Here is a 5,414-nt window from a genome sequence, read left to right on the forward strand (position 1 = left end):
ATAATGGGTCCTTCAAGAATTTTTATATACTTTAAAAAATATAAAAAAATTAAAGTTTAAGATATTAAATTTAGTTGTGTTTATAGAAATCAAGTTCTTTTCTAAAATTAGATTCAAGAAAAATTAGTTACTTTCTTGAACATTATTATCTTAAACTTATTTGGTTATCATATCTAAACATATGGGGTTCGATATGTATGTCGAACCCATACTGTCTTTACCTTGGTGCTAAAAATTAAACCAGCTCTCAACTCGCTACAAATAGCTGCCATGGCCTTTCCTTCACATTATATTTCTTTTTTTACTTTCATGGAATCCTCTTTGCCTTCCACCCAAATCTTGGATTCTGGTGAAAGTGCAGCGAGGAAAAAAGAAGCCAAAAGTTACAGTGAAGTGATGTCCACCTTCCAAAAGTTAAAGGCTTGAGGGGGGATGATTATTACCAGTACCAAGGCTTTTGGTACTCTTCCTTCTTCTTGGAAGGGCTCATTTCTGTTCATTAGCAGTTCAATCCTAAATCCTCTGATATATTTGTCGCCAGGTCTCCAAAAACTGGCACAACTTGGCTTAAGGCCCTCACTTTTGCTACTTTTACACGATTCCGTTTAAGTGGTTCAACAACTAGTCCTTTACGTACCAAGATGCCACATGACTGTGTTCCATATTTGGAATATGACCTTGCTCAAGACCCAAGTAATCGGGACTTTGCAATTCCTCTGGTTTCTACTCATGTTCCTTACAGTTGTTTACCTAAATCTATCATTTCTTCTAGTTGCAAGATTATTTACATTTGCAGGGACGCAAAGGATGCTTTTGTTTCTTCGTGGTGTTTTTTTTCCGCGCGTCAAAAGTCGAAAAATGTTGAACCTCTTCCTCTGGAAAAGGCCTTTGAGATGTTTTGCAATGGAATTTCAATCTTGGGACCGTACTGGGACCATGTTCTAAGGTATTGGAGAGCAAGATTCGAGTTCTCTGTGAAGATATTGTTCTTGACATACGAGGAAATGAAGAAAGATACCGCTGCTCATGTTAAGAAATTAGCTCATGAGTTTATGGGTTGTTCCTTCACCTTAGAGGAAGAGGACGAAGGGGAGGTGCAGAAGATAATAAGCTTGTGCAGTTTTGATAAGTTGAGCCACCTGGAGGTGAATAAAAATGGGAAGCACCGTCCAGACACATCAATTGCTATTCAAAATAGTTTATACTTCAGGAAAGGTGAGATAGGCGACTGGGCAAATCACTTGACACCTGAAATGGGAGCGCGTCTAAATGACATAATGGAGCAGAAGCTCAAGGGTTCAGGCTTGAAGCTGCCCAGGTGACTGTGCCTGGTGTCCCATTTGCTTATGATTATTGCCGAAGCGGGTTCATCAAAAGCTGTTACCAACATCTCGTGAAACAGCAACTGTGTATCCCAATAAATACCCTCTCTGTTCATCTCTTGTATTTCCTAGCAAGTATTCACATTTTGTGAATCATCCATGTCAATAAGCAATGTTCTTTTGTGAATCTGTGTTTGTGACTTCATGGATTTCCTTGCATGTTTGTAAGAATTCAAAATGGGATTCCTTTTTTTTATTATTATTATTCTTTAACACAAGTACATGCATTCCATTCATCAGTTTTTTTAAAAAAATAAATTTAATATATAATATTAGAGTGTTTTCTTCACAGAAATTGCAGTGTGTTTTCTTCACAGCTATACATGTTTTAAAAGAACTGAGACAACCATACATGAGGGCGGAGCAAAGACCAACCGAGACAACCATCCATTAAGATTGTTGAATTGCAGATCAAATGAACGTAGGCGGCATATCTGCTGAAAGGATATCGAAATGCCTTGTAATTGGTTAAAATAAAAGATCAAGATCTGTAGGAGAACTCGTGTTTCCCACTACTAAAATAAGCCCAGTTGCCGGCTTCATGTGCTACAGAGGCACATAAAGAATCTGAAAGCAGTTTTTATGCACTATCAGCAGAATAATGTGCCAGTCAGAATGATTTTTTTTCCCTTACTAGGCTCAGATCACAATCCTTCTTACTTCAAACAAATCTTTTGGAATATTCACCGGCAATGGTATCATCAAACAGAAAAGTCCGACGTCGTTAACTAAATGAGTTCATGGATCTCTTGTCTGAATATAGAAGTGCAGAAACTAACCTTGACCAAGAACCCGCATGCTACCAACTACATCTCAACAAGCAACAAATCAAATGAAGTGTGATCCTCCAGTAAACAGCGAATGGACACTGCCCCAGCAATAGATCAAACAACCTCTGACCAACCGGCGAAAGATCATGAGGACCCTACCCCATTATAACTAATGAAGCAGACCATACCCCATCGACAATTCATCAAGTAGAATATTTGTGCCGTAAACCACCTTACTTAGATGTATTCTTAAATAATATCTATGAAATAAAAAAAAATCACTCAAATATCTCTCTAGAAAACTAACCTTGAACTCTTAACTAGGTTATGCTATTTTAATTAGGTTGAGTCTTTATAATCCAGTTAGTTATTATTTTCAGTTGTATTAAGCTTTTCACCATGGTTATGTTAAATTTTATTTTAATTTGATCTCAAATATATTTATTTATCATATTTTAAAACAAATTTTATCTCAATTATCAATACACCACCTATAGTTAGTTATCGAATGAAAGAATGTTATCTCTTTCAGTATGCCACAAATATTCAAAACATGGCGGTCACCCTTATTAGCTTGCAGTCATCAATCGAAGTATTATCGTCATATCCACAGGAGCAAGGCAAGCTACGGTTTTCTTCCAGTTACTGGACTAAACGGTATTGCGCTCGACAATAGATTTACAATATTTTTTCAATAAAATATTTGAATGTTGTAATTGTGCTTTTTTAAATAATAACTCACGTTATCATCCGAGCAATTAAATAAGTTCATTTTATTTGAATTATACAAGAAAAAAAAATGTAACGATAGCAAATAGAAAAAAAAAAGAGCAATCATAAAAAACTAGGAAAAAAACCTTCATTTAAGAATAAAAAGATGATGTTGTTTAATTTTTAATCACATAAATATTATAGTATGAAATAAAATAAGAAAATAGACAAAAGAATTGGTGTGAGTTAATCTACCTAACCCAAACTATGAAAAAAAGAAATTTAAGAAAACCATACAATCATTTTTTTTAAAACAATGTCTAACGATGATATCAAAAAAAAAAAAAAAGCTAAAAAGCAATATCAACTCATTAATTTTTTGAACCCGTGATCCGGATCCTCACACTAAAAACACTATACGTTAAAAATTTGTGAAGTTGAATCCCTAAAAATAAGCTAAAAAACAATATCAACTCATATTAATTTTTTGAACTCATGATCCGGATCCTCACACTAAAAGCACTATAAAAATTTGTGAAGTTGAATCCCTAAAAAATGATGCGTTAAAACATGAAATTAAAAGATAAATTACACAAAAGGATTTAAAATAAGACAAAATAGTGATTAAAAAAATGAGAGTTGAAATCGAAATAAAAAATTAATTAGAGGTCCATAAAAAAATTTTAATTTGAGGGTTAAATTAAAAAGAATAAAAACATCAACAAAATACATCAACAAAATGATAAAAAAAAAAATCAAAAGAGTAAGGACCAACATAAAAAAATAACATTATAAACTTGGATTGAAGGGTGAAATTAAAAAAAAATTATAAAAAAAGTAAAAAAATAAGAATTATAAAAATAAGTTTCAAATTGAAAATATCAATATATGACAAAGTAGAATTAAAAAAGTAAATTAAAAACAAATAAAACTTTTATAAAAAAAAATATGAATAGAAAACAAAGGAATGAAATAAAAAAAGCTTAAAAAAAAAGAACAAACCTATAATTTAAAGAGAAAGGAGAGGAAAAAAAAGTTCATTAATAACCAACCGCTCAACTTCCATCTATATTCTTTGCACAATAAAAAAGAAAAAGCAATGACATCTCTAATGATATAATAAAAAATCTATTTTTACAACTAAAAGCGTGCAACTCTACTCGAAATGTGTGAATGCCTCCTTCACGAGTAGTTTTTAAAATTTTAATATTGTTTATTATTTTGTTAAAAGATCATAATACACTCTATTAAAAAAAACAATATAAAAAGATAAAGAATACACTTGACCTAAAGCTTTTTCTTTTTCTTTTTCTTTTTAACTTCAAGAATATTTAAGTAAGTTCACTATACATTCAGAAGTCACAAGATGATAATGCTCTTAACATAATAATAAATAATAAAAACTAAAAACTTGAAAAGACAGAAGATACCCTTGACCGAAGGCTTATTTTTATTACTTCAAGTGTATTTAAGTAATCCCATTGTGCATTAAAAGCAAAAAACCAAAACTCCTACTAGATGTTAGGTATATATGTCTTGCCTTGGCTCCCCAATAACTAGAACAAGTTTTAAAAAAATGGATTTCCTAGATGAAAACTGAATAGTATCAGTATCAGCTTGAGCTCAGAATGCCAGATCTATTGATTAACTTTCCAGTTACCAACACAAGGGGAAACACACAGCACCTTAAAAAAGGGTATTATATAGTTAATCCAGGAGAAAAATTATTATTACAAGAAAATTTATATATGTTGTGGAATTGCACTATTCATCCTTGTACTAGACCTTGGACTCACTGTTTATATTTTTTTATCTTTTTACTTGCCACTTTTAGAACTAAGTTGTAGGCTATTGTAGATTAATTTGTTAATATATAGTGACATTAAAAGATAGCTAACCAAACTGAAAAAAATAAAGGATATGGATGGCTTTCCCGAGCTTTAGGATAAAATAACTATTTTGCTCTTAAAAATATAACCAAGAAAACTTGCATGGTCTTGAAAGTGGATTTTTATAAATTGTGTTCAGAGATATTTTTGTATTGATAATTAAATTTTTTTATATATAATTATTATATTAGTTTGGAGGGAATTGTGTAATTTAATATATAAAATTTATTTAAAAAAGTTATTAATACATGCTAGCATATATGCCTATTCGATGGTTAAACATCTCTTTTCACAATGATATTTGAATTGTCTTAACATTGCCTCAGCAATAAAGGAATGCATATGGCCAAAGTTTGTCTGATTTAGAGCATAGTTATCAGACCCGACCCGGTAGTTGACCCGGTAAACTGATCGGGTCATGGGTCTTGTGGGTTGACCCGGGTCAACCCATATTAAGAACAAAAACAAATATTAATATGATTCTTTTGACATAAAATATCACATTAATATATATGCTAGCATAATTAATAAAAAAAATATCACATTAACATATATAGTATCATAATTAATTAGCATCAATAGATTAGAATGTGCATTTATCTTCAAATAAACAAACATTTAACATAATTTAAAAATAAAAATAATAAAATAACAAGTTATTT

General features: G+C 31.2%; 1 pseudogene; it reads left to right on the forward strand.

Moving 5' to 3' along the window:
- Positions 1-309: 309 nt before the first annotated feature.
- LOC105112749 (cytosolic sulfotransferase 16-like) lies at positions 310-1,509 on the forward strand (annotated as a pseudogene).
- The last annotated feature ends 3,905 nt before the right edge of the window (positions 1,510-5,414 follow it).

The sequence above is a fragment of the Populus euphratica genome, unplaced genomic scaffold, assembly GCF_000495115.2.
Source record: "Populus euphratica unplaced genomic scaffold, PopEup_1.0 scaffold364.1, whole genome shotgun sequence".
Lineage (NCBI taxonomy): Eukaryota > Viridiplantae > Streptophyta > Magnoliopsida > Malpighiales > Salicaceae > Populus > Populus euphratica.